The sequence below is a fragment of the Gymnogyps californianus genome, chromosome 2, assembly GCF_018139145.2.
Source record: "Gymnogyps californianus isolate 813 chromosome 2, ASM1813914v2, whole genome shotgun sequence".
Lineage (NCBI taxonomy): Eukaryota > Metazoa > Chordata > Aves > Accipitriformes > Cathartidae > Gymnogyps > Gymnogyps californianus.
The window spans coordinates 125,990,165-126,002,407 of record NC_059472.1 but is presented as its reverse complement, the minus strand read 5'-3'; the positions used below and the strand labels follow the sequence as shown (position 1 = coordinate 126,002,407).

Below are 12,243 nucleotides of genomic sequence, written 5' to 3'. Positions count from 1 at the left end.
ACATAACAGAAAATCTAGAGGGACAAAATTATAAACAGGATTAAACAGAGTTTGCTATGGACATGAGTCAAAGAGAGGCAGAGTTGATATGTGCCCTAGAAAGGCAATAAGCAGTACTTTCATACCAATTCTCTGGTCTGAGAGCACCAATTTCCTTGCACTAAGCTGCAAGAACCATCCTGCAAGTAACACTAGCCTATCTGAGCAAAACTGTATCATCCCTCAATCTCAGACTGGCCATTTTTCATGGTCTGGATGTTGCAGACTTGTAACTCCTTTTTGGAGGAAATGTCAATCCTGCTTTTGCTGCAAAAAGCATCCAGTAACAAAACAGAATATCATGCTTTAAAAAAAAAAAAAAAAGCTAAGCTTGTTGCTATCTGCTGTTTGCCTTTGGGTTAGCTTTAGGGTAGCTTTCCCTTTAGACAGCTTCAGGTTAGAAAGTCCTACAAGAACTATTAAATGTGAAGATGTGGATACAGCCTTCGACTTTGAGAGTCCCTAAGCCACAGATTGCTGAAAGCAATTGATGGAGTGGGAAAAGCGTCACTTTATGCCTGCCTGCTTTCATATTATTTCCCTAAACATCAAGAACTGGCAGCTCTCCAATCCACTAGAAGTCTGGCCTACTAATGTGGGATACCTTTGACCTCATCTTCCATTCCTGTATTTCTTTATTCAAATATTTTATGCCATCAAACATGTCAAAAATAATTATGATCTCTCAAGGTAATGTAGAAAGAAGGTTAGTGTTAAAGCACAGCACTAATGAACCACTTCTGCAACATATTTTCAAAGTAAAATATTTTGAATCTGTTTCTTGCTTTTCTCACCTGTAAGCTTAATATCTTCTTCCCTGGGAAGTTTACTTCATTGCATTTAAGTTCCTCAGGTAGAAAACAATACATATGTGAAAACTGGCTATCACAATAACCAGTTTTTTAGGGGTTAAACAAAAAAAAAAAAAAAGAACATTAAGCTTGTACTTTTCTCCAGGGACCATCGCTATAGAGTCTTTATTGTCCTTGAGAGTATTGGTCATTTACACAAAACCAGCCTACACCCTCCAGTGAGGTAGGCAAGTCATTTTAGAAGGTGACCATTTCAGAGATGCATTACCAAAGAACCAAGAAAATCAAAGAGTCTTCAAAGGACCTAATGCTTTTAAAAACAAAATAATGTTCCCTTCCCCTCCCTGAATATATGCATACATTTGGACTAGAAAGCTTCAGAGTTTTTTTGTGAAAGAAGTATAACTGGAAAATGTTAAAGACTTCTCTTGGGCAGCTTAAGTTACTGCACATTTTTCAACTGTTAGTCACATATTCCTATCAGGAGTGTAGGATTCCCAGCAGAGGAATCCCAGCTGTAGCCAAGAGAAGATCTGAGATGTTTTGCTTTGTTTGCTAATAAACCAGCTCTCAGGAAATGGCTAAGTTTGGGGTTTATGCAAAGCACAGACTCTGTTTGAAGAGCAAGCTAGGAAAGATTTTTGCTCACTCTGTAAGAGGATAAATTTAGGAAAAAATCCTACCACTCATGAATTTATGTAAATATTTGTCAGCATGCAAGTTTAAAATAGTGCATTGTAATTCCATCTGTATTAGCACATCTAATGGCTGATATGACATAAAATTGACTACATATCCTGAGCACAACATCCAGCATCAAATCTGAGTTTCCAGACTGAGAGAGACAGAGCCTGTTACCCAATACAGTTTAGCTGCAGCCACTCTCAGTGAGGACTGTCTACTATGTATTTTTATACTCTATAATACCTGAAACAGACAAGGACTGCTAGAGCAAATATACATCTAAAGATAACATATATGTAGCTTCTTCCTGGAATAGTATGTTTAGCACTGCATAGGCAGAGTTCAAACTGGCTGTATTTTTCTTCCTTCAACTCCTCTTGTTTGGATTTTAACAAGCAATCCAGAGTTAAAAATAAAAACAATAAAGAGCAAGATTAACTAAACTATGAAGCTCAGATTACCTGTGGCAAACAACAGAAATCCATCTCTTGCCAGAACCTTTGCTGGTCTGTCAGTTACATATTTCCAAAAGAAAACCGGCTCTTGGAAAAAGTTACACAGAAGAAACTATACCTCAGTTGGGAAGGGAACATGTCTGTGAATTGGAGGAAGTGGAAAGAAGGAGCCCTTGTTTCCAAGAGAGTCCGTTCAGCAGGCTTTGAGTTCCAATGCTGCTGCCTCGGCTCACATCACGCTCCCTGTTATGGGTTGTTATGGGATGCCTGTCCAGGCATTTCTTGCTATGATTAGAGTCATGTCAGACTGTCTCTCTTGAACACCTATCAAGAGGAGGAGGAATAGTCTAAGAGACACCTTCCATCTCTAAGTTTCAGTTGAATCCCTTCTCTAGGAGAGGAGGAGCACCTACCATCAGTCTAGCAAGAGCAGAGCACAGGACCTTGTTGAAGAGCCATTAAGCTTGAGCAACTGTGTGCTACGAAGTCCATTTTGCCCAAATCTACAAAGTATACGGGAAAGATCTGTTGTCCTTTAACACCCTACCCCTTATGGCTTAGTTGCCAACCCCTTCAGCTTACCCCTCAAATTTGCAAGAGTTCAGGAGATTAAAAGATGGAAAATTTTGGCAGATGCTCCCAGAAAGATCACTGGCAGTTTAGGAGGGACCGTGCCTCTGTCCTGTCTTCAGGATGCAGAGTAGAGCTATAGCAATACTCAACATACAAGACCTTCAGAAGACCACCTTCCTGAAGAGCAGGCTACAAGTTACATTACAGCCTGCTTTGCTGCCTTTCTTTAATGAACAGGTAAATCAGTGTCAGTGAATCTTCTCATGACCTCAAATCCGTAGAACCTATGCAATAAAAATCAGAGGTCCAAAAAACTCAATCATCTAAAAATCACTTTCTAGTACACGCTATGATCTTGGCTATATCTGTTAATTTTGTTCATTAGCAAGCAAATAGTTAGTAAGAAAACAAATTGTTGAACTCATCTAAAGGAAAGCAGCAAGCCTGTAGATAGATTTGAGGCTGCTTCTGAAGGAGCTCAGGTTCAGCTTTTCAATTAACTATTTTCATTTTACAAATGCATAACTAATAGTGTCAAATTGAGCAAGCCACCTCCCTTTCCCACTCTCACTGCCAGTCAATCCCCTAAAATTGAATTGAAAACTTTGTTTTAAAAAAAGAGTATAACAGGTACAAAATTCACTATTAATTCAATTATCCCTTTGCAGGAAAGAAATAATTAAAATGTAGAATTTTTTATTCAGAGGAATAAAAAAAAGATATTTCAAAAGTTTTAATCAAAAGAACATGCCAGATTCCCATAGTTACTTCAATTGAAGATTATTACATAATACAGAAATATATTTTGTTCAACATATTATTAAGAACATACCATTTAAAAGAAAACCTTCCAGTGTTCTCCAAATGAAATAAAGAATGCAAGTGTTACTTGATTTTTTTTCCTGGACATTTTTCAAGAATGCACTCAGTTTCTTCTGACAGAAGAGTCAAATTTTTCAGCCAGGTCCTGATGATATAAAATTTATTCCTCCCTCCCTCCCCAGTGATGTCTAGAGTAATGCCTGTGAAAACACACCTTTGCATTAGATTTATCCCAGTCATGTTTCACACTTTTCCAAAATCTAATAGGTAGCAATATCAGTCTTTATATTTACCTATAGTCTTCAAACTAAATTAACAAACTGTTACGGATCAGACTATAGGCTGCATGTTCTCAGACTGTGCAATTTCAGCAAACAGTAAGGATACCAACCTCTGGGTAACATGGATTCTTTAAAAAGTTTGAGGATTTCCAGTTCTAAGTAATTGATCTTAAACCTAGATTACTGAAAAATTATTGAAAAAACTCAAAATACTCGAGAGATGGCTCACTAAGCCCCTGATCTTGCATCAGCTGTTAGCACATGAAAAAGTAGTGATGAAAAAATACAAGTACTACATTTATAGTTACATGTCGCAAGTACACTTCCTTTCCTCGGCTGTATGCATTCAAAAGTATGACCAACGTCGTAGTGCACCCTTAGTACGTTTGCTGATGATACCAAACTGGGAGGTGCTGTTGACTCTCTTGAGGGACTAGATGCCTTACAGAGGTATGTAGATAGATTTGAGTATTGGGCAATCATTAATGGCATGAAATTTAACAAGTCCAAATGCTGGATTCTGCACCTGGGATAGAGTAATGCCAGGCTGTGGTGGGTTGACCTTGGCTGGATGCCAGGTGCCCACCAAAGCTGCTCTATCACTCTCCTCCTAAGCTGGACAGGGGAGAGAAAAATATAACGAAAGCCTCATGGGTCAAGATAAGGACAGGGAGATCACTCAGCAATTACCATCATGGGCAAAACAGACTTGACTTGGGGAAAAAAGTAATTTAATTTATTACCAGTCACATCAGAGTAGGATAATGAGAAATAAAACCAAATCTTAAAAACACCTTCCCCCCACCCCTCCCTTCTTCCCAGGCTTAACTTTACTCCTGAATTCTCTACCTCCTTCCACCCAGTGGCACAGGGTGACAGGGAACGAGGGTTGTGGTCAGCTCACTTTTCTGAGCTCGTCTAATCAGTTTTCCTATTTTTCCTGCATGCATTAGCCCTCCACACTTTCACACATTATTCTTGCTGCCTGCTACTCTGTCTTTGCTATTTAAGTGTCTTTTTAAAAATCTCATGTTATGCAGTGAAATCTGACAGCAAAGCAGCCGACAAGCAAGTCTGAGGGACCAGTGCCATAGCCACTGGTGACAGAGGCAGGAAGAAACTGTTCTTTCCCTTGCTGCTTCCCAACTACTGCAGAGATACGATAGATGCACCTGAAGGCTTTACCAGAGTAACTGACAGAGAGAAGCTGCTGAGTAACTGGCATGGTGGGAGGGGGTGTTTTACTGCCTGGCAGGGGCACAAGACCAACAGATAGGAAGTTCAGCAGTGAGGTTGACTTGATGAAGAGAACACACAGCAGAGTTCAAACCTGTTAACTGAAGTACACTCACTGCCACAAAGGAGAAGTGACACAGACCCAGAGAGAATGATCTCAAAAGCGGCAAAGTCAGAGGTTTGCAAATAAGATTTTGAGCATCTTTCAGTTACTGAAAGCAAAACTGTAAGATTAGGTACCTCAGACAAAAAGTAATGCATGGAAATGAAGAACAAGTTTTACGTGGCCTGGTGGAAAAAATAACACACTCAACAAAACACAGATTACTTTCACTTCTATTTGAGGTCTTGTTTGCTCACATCAGGAGTTTCTGGTCTTTCGCTGACAGAACACTAGAGTACTGAAAACTGAACCCTCTTTTCCTGTGTGGAATAACGTGCACTATTTTGGAAGAATTAGGATAACAAAAAACTCATATATACTCCAATGACACTATGCTAAAAATCATGCATTTGGCAAATTGGCTAACTGATAACAGAGGCCAAAATATTTCTCTTGAATAGCACACAGAAGGAAAGGGTTTGACAATATTAATCTAATTTTTTATTCACAGGCAGGTTGGGGCACTGGGCCAGATCCTCTGTTCACGTAAGTTTCAGTACTGTTGTGGCCAGCTACTGTCCTGTGCCATAAAAGTTTCAAGTCTCTGATGAATGGCAGTAAATTAATTACAAGCAGGACTATTTTAATGACCCAATATCCATATTTGTAATAGAGCACAAAGGACTTCAGCACTTAGTCACTGCAAATGGATAGTCATGCAAAGGAGGACTCCCATGTGCCTTGGTGTCTCAAAGCTGGGGGATCAAATAGAGATATATCACCATATCACAGCCCACGTGGTCAAGGAAATAAATCCTTGTTTATGCACCCTTTCTCTGTTGATGTTTCCTATTCTGCTGTTTAAGAAGCAAGCAAACCTCATTGAGAACACATCCCTACCCCTTCACACCTAGTTCTCACACCCTATACTGCATAGGGTTTACTTGTTAAAGGACCTATCCAACACCAGTTTGATTCCTAAAGCTGATATAGTAGTCAAACATCAAACCTGAACAGCATTTAAGATCCCCCTCCATATAACACTGTGCACTATTGGCATGATCCAAAGAGTATGGGCATTCCCACTCCTCCTGATGTACAGCAGGCTTCGCATGAGGCTCTTTACACTGTAAATATGGCCTACCAGATATGATGGGACTACCGTGCTAAGAGCTAGACCTGGACCTTGGGTGAGGCTCAGGCTCTCATCCTCATTCTAGCTTTGGAACAAAGGTGGCTTCCTGCCTCAGTTAAAAACAACACTCTTGCACTTTTACATTAAGGAAGTCTCAGGTCTAAAACTAGACTAATCTGTAGATTCTTCCGTTGACATTTAAAATTTAGTTCTGCAAAAGAAATTCATAAGCTTGCAGACATCCCTATAGCAGTCAACAAGATTATTTACCTATACAGAGTATACCTATCAATAAATATTTATAGGATCAAAGGCTATTTTATTTACTAAGTTTTAATTTATCTTAGTTTATGCATTCACTGGTTAAGATCTCCTGTGCACAGCATTTAGAAACTATTTAGTCGCTAAATTTCCTGCTTGAAACATATAGTCCTGTAACCTTCAGGTCTCCATTAAAAAAATGTAAGACCATTGAATTCATGTGTCAGGAAAATCATGCCAAACACTATTAAGCCAGAAAAGATTCTTTAATGTTAAAAAGGTTAGGCTAGATTTCTTAAATTATCCTGTTGATCTGATGAGAAAGCATACCCTTTACAGCAAACAAAAATATTCTAACAAAGTAAGACTTTTTGTCTACCTATAATGTAACAATTTCCTCAAGCACTTTCAAACAAGAAGAGTTGACCCACAGATAATTAGTCCAGAGCTCATGATAAACCGGTTTTGCACAAATCAAGATGTTTAACTTCAACCAAGCTAAGTGAATGCTGATGTTCTGTAAGACAGGTAGTCACAGTTACAGCACTTAATACTGTAAAATAGCAGTTAAGATAATGTCTACTGAAAACAAATGCAGGTTTCAGGGGAAGGTAAGAGGTACTTTTTAGCTCTAAGAAAATTCCTTTTATTTTTTCCTTAGAATAGATGGAAACACTTGGTTTTAAGATCTCATGTTTACACTTACAGCACAAAAGCCTAGCAGAGCACTTCACATGGACTTGAAAGATTTAGATCCTGTTACCACAATAGATACTGCCCTCCTAGGTGGCACCAATGAAATCACTTTTGCCTCCTCACACCTTGGGATCTCCATTTGTAAAACAGAATTATGATATTTGCCTCCTTTATGAATTACTGAGAGCTACTGACAGAAAAGTAGTATGTAAGAATTCAACAATATTTTTGTGAAGAAATAACTACATGTTCTTTGTAAAGTGTTAGCCATGTGCATCAGATTTGCTTTAAATATTGATTTTAAAATAGCTACCCTTCTCCTTTGCTTGGATTTCAGTCTTGTCAGACCATGATGAAATGAGACGTGGTCACCACTTGGCTGTGACATTTCAGCACGTACAAGAAACATAATCCAAATGCAGATTTGGTTTTCTTTTTAAATAACAACTTGTCAGAGTTCCCCTGTAAATTATAACACCACCTACATTAAAAGTTCATTTCCCCTTCTGCCTTCCAGATCCCAGTAACTATGATCCCTCCAATATTAGGTGATGGGGATGACTATCTCCCAAGCCATATTTATTTCATGTGCGCCACTGAACACATCATCATTTTCAAACATGAATAACTGGAGCTTGAGCACAAAGCCACATGATACCAAAGAAGGAGCTTATTTCTGAATAACCGTGTTGAAGAAGGTCCCTTCACAGCAGTAAAGCTTACACTTGGTAATAACTAGCTGCATAACCAAGTCTCCAAAGCAATGACCTCATTCTGAAAGGCTCTGCTTTCCATTACCAGACCTGGGGTCCATCCATCCATATCCATGAATTGTACCAAGTCTTTAAAAAAAAAAAAATCCTGTAGAATACAGCTTTTTAAAGGCTGCTGTAGACGCTAAGTTTTTTTGACAATACTAACAGCACTTACACATAGAGTTGTGTGTTATGTTTCTCCTATCCATGGGATGAAACACCTGCAGACTCAAGCAGCACATCTGGCAGGCTCTCACAAGAACCTGCCTTCAGTATCGAAGACGTGGCAACGCACCAGCAAGTCTTCCCCTACACCCACATCCATGTGCAAAACTGGCCTTTTATTAAATGCACTAAACTGATAGCCTTTAACAGAAACCCTTTGATTTATGCAGAAATAAATCCAAAAGACAAATAGGAACACAGGTTGCTGCATCACTCCATTCTCCCTAGATCCTGAAGGGGAACAACCGTTACCCTGACTCACCAAAATGGTGTTACTCTTGAGAAGCATGGAACAGATTAGGGTTACATTGCAGAGTCACTACCCTCAGAGCCCTGACAGACATGAGAAAACACAGTTCTCCTCTCCAGGAAAAATTACCATTTAAAAACAGCTGACAGCAGCCACAGAAAAATAAAAGCAAACAAGTTTGAAGTCTCCAAATAGCCTGTGAACAGGAGTTTTATAGTTACAGACAGCCACTCCTGACCTTCAGATGTACATACGCAGTGTTTTGTATCACTAATCTGAAGTGAGGATGCTGAGCCAAAGTGAATGCCTCGAATGATAAAGCTGGAACTTTGCAGTTTAATCTCCAGCTCCAGATCCATCCTATCTGGGAGCTTTCAAGCAGCACACTAACAAAATCATGTGCAAAATAGTTAAGAAATGTCTTACTATTTGATCTGTAATGAAGTCTACTACTGATTTGACCTCTAATATAGCATGCTGCAAACAAGTTCCAGCTGGCCCTCAGAGACAGTTATATCTGGCTGCTACACCAGCACAAATCCAGTGACTCCAGACATACTTAAAACGGAGTGCAGAATTTGTTCCAGAAAACTTAGTAATCAGTATCAAGACTGTGACACTTCCAAGATTATTGTTTCCTAGTTACCACCAAGAGACTAGCAATGAGCACTCAAAAGATAACAAACTGAATTATATGGCTAAACTCACTCAGAAATTGTTTCACAATACATGACTTGTGCTTAAAATATGAACATTGTTAATGGAATGCACTGGTTTTGGCTGGGATAGAGTTAATTTTCTTCACAGTAGCTAGTATGGGGCTATGTTTTTGGATTTGTGCTGGAAACAGTGTTGATAATACAGAGATGTTTTAGTTGTTGCTGAGCAGTGCTTACACAGAGCCAAGGCCTTTCCTGCTACTCACACCACCCCACCAGCGAGTAGGCTGGGGGTGCACAAGAAGTTGGGAGGGGACACAGCAGGGACAGCTGACCCCAACTGACCAAAGGGATATTCCATACCATATGACATCATGCTCATCAATATAAAGCTGGGGGAAAAAGAAGGAAGGGGGGGACGTTCAGAGTGATGGTATTTTGTCTTCCCAAGTAACCGTTATGCATGATGGAGCCCTGCTTTCCTAGAGATGGCTGAACACCTGCCTGCCGATGGGAAGTGGTGAATGAATTCCTTGTTTTGCTTTGCTTGTGTGCACAGCTTTTGCTTTACCTATTAAACTGTCTTTATGTCAGCCCATGAGTTTTCTCACTCTTACCCTTCCGATTCTCTCTCCCATCCTGATGCCAGGGGAGTGAGCAAGTGGTTGTGTGGTGCTTAGTTGCCAGCTGGGGTTAAACCACAACAGGGAATTAACATAAAGAATTTCTGAAGTGTTTTCCAGATGTTTGCAATAATAAACAGAAAATCCCTTATGGTCTATTAAGGAAAAAAAATTGTATGATACTATTAATCTCCTTTGTTTAAAACGAAAGGGAGAGAAAACATCCAAGAAGTGTCTGTGTTTAAGTTTAAAATAGATACAAACACTAATTTTATCACTTTAAGAAGCCGGAGACTGATGATCTGTACAAACATGAATTTACATATTAATAAAATGATAAATGGTAAACAAAAAGTAAATTCGGGGGGGGGGAGCAGGAATCCAGAAAAGCCAGCAGGATGTACAGATATAGGCCCAGTCCACTGAATACTTTCAGTATTTTACAGTACTTTCAAAGGAAAAAAAAAAAAAGAGACCTTTGAAAAACTGAGACTTGTATTAAGATCTCCCACATGAAACATTTCATCTTCACACTTTGAAGCTTTTGTCTCACATACATCTATTTTATTTACTTTTTTTTTTAAGGTTAAAATGATTAAGTAACCTCAGAACAGAAGGAAATGTTATATTGTCTTGATCAGAAGTTTTCTTGAGGTAAAATGTTAGTAACTGACATGCACTGACATCTAACGCTGCCCAGTGCCAGCCAGTATGTGAGAAGGGGAGGGAGAGTAGTCATTAACAACTGCAGCAGTACCCAGGGACTCCCACCACCCCAAGCCCTGTGTATATTGCTTCTCCTCTTCATCCTCTCGTGAGTCACTCTTTTGCAATAGCTATGAGGAGAATATGAGTTAACCCTACATTTCTCTATCCTGTGCCTGAAGATGATGGATCTGACTAGAGGGCTGCCTCCTTTATCCATGTAGCTAGCACTTTACTCTGCAAGGATTCCCATTAAAACCTCAGGGGGCTTTTCAGCAATTAACACAGTGGGAATGGAAGTAATCAGCCCACAACGGGGTCATGCAACAGCCTATTTGCCCACAGGGACAGAGTGCAATTGCAATCATTAATAGAAAGCTTTGGAAAGGCTTGAAAGCTTTCCAAATCTAAAGCTTTTCAAGTCCCTCATAATGCTGTGATTGTGTGCAGCTCCTGGATAGGAATCCCTACAAAGCTGCGTAGCACCTGAGCTGGCCTGTTAAAGCATGATGAGGAACAAACATGAAACACATTAACCTCCAATGCACTAGCTGCAAACAATTATCAAGAGACTCTCATTGCCTTTAAGAGACCTCATGCAAACCCAAGTTTCCCATGTCTGTTTTCATCTACATCAGCATTAAAGAAGCTAGCCACTAGCATGCATTTTATCCTCAGTCTTCGTTTGCAAACATCAGATTCTGAATAAGACCTCATCATGTGTTGGGATTTTTTTTTTTTTCCTTAGCAGCATCCTAAACCAAGACCCAGGGAAATCCTTGGGAGTGTTTTTTTAGCACAGATGTACCTGTACTGAAAATATTTATCTGAAAGTTTTCAATACTAGAATAACAAGAAACTAGTTGTCTTGTACCTACCAATTCAATGTTTTGAAAAATAGGAAAGATACTTTTTAACTGATTTGAAAGAGAATATAAATCATATATGTTGCAAAGGGAGGAGAAATAGGTTGTATTTCCCAAAGTCAGGCTTATTGATTAGCCTTCTCAGTACATTATAAAGCTAAAAGCTGTATTCACCAGCTGCCACACATTTGCTGACTCTGCAGGTCATTTCAGACAGCACAGCTTATATATTTACCATTGAAGGGCCCATTTTCAAGGTCACTGGAACTATTTCTATTGAACTTTAGTACTGCATCCGCACATGCTAAATCCTGGATATTACACTATTGACTTACAGAAGAATGACTTTTTCAGCTTGACTACATTGTGTTCACTGAAATTTATATGCTCTGCTTCGGTGCCCTTATTAGAGCTATTCAGCAAGAAGAAAGTTCTGGATGAGTTTTGGAAGCATCTACTTGTACAATCAAGCACAGCTTCTCTCATGTGCACTCCAGCTGCTTTTCTGTACCAGGTAAGGAATTATCAGAGCAGAGCTGTTTCACGAGGTCCCTCCCAGACCTGACTCCCCACTGCCACTGAGGACACACAGGGGGACAGATTTCTGCTGGGTAGTGCTACCCTTAAAGCAGAAACAGGAGCATTAATCTTACCTGAGGAATTCACGTTGCTGGCTCCACCACCTTCCGCCTTTGAAGAGGACTGGAGCAGATCCATAGGGAACAATAATGAGTCCCTGAATATCCCCATGCCTGCAGCATTCACAGGAATAAAGAACCATCTAACCAGAACCTTTCCACAATACAAACCAGGTAACTCCCTGCCACTAAATCCTATTTAAACCAAAGCACCTCCTTGTGTCAGGGCCCTGAGAGCACCTGTAGGCTGTGGTTGCCCTCAGTGGCCTCAGCTGGGACCCCCACCCACACACCCCTGCCCACCATCCCGGGCTCCATTTAAACTCAAACCCAGCAGCCAGGTGTGGTCTGAGTGATGTTATAGGTATATCTCTCTCCTGCTTGGACCATCTCCACCCCATGTAGGGCTGTTGATGGCCCCTGTT

General features: G+C 39.9%; 1 long non-coding RNA gene across 4 annotated transcripts in view; it reads right to left on the bottom strand.

Moving 5' to 3' along the window:
- The window catches only part of LOC127012609 (uncharacterized), a 74,100-nt gene extending 62,115 nt beyond the window's left edge, over nt 1-11,985 (bottom strand). For all 4 annotated transcript variants that reach the window (XR_007766031.1, XR_007766030.1, XR_007766033.1 and 1 more), the window contains exon 1: nt 11,834-11,985. This is a non-coding gene — a long non-coding RNA (uncharacterized LOC127012609). The remainder of the gene's footprint in view (nt 1-11,833) is intronic.
- Between the last annotated feature and the right edge of the window lie 258 nt (nt 11,986-12,243).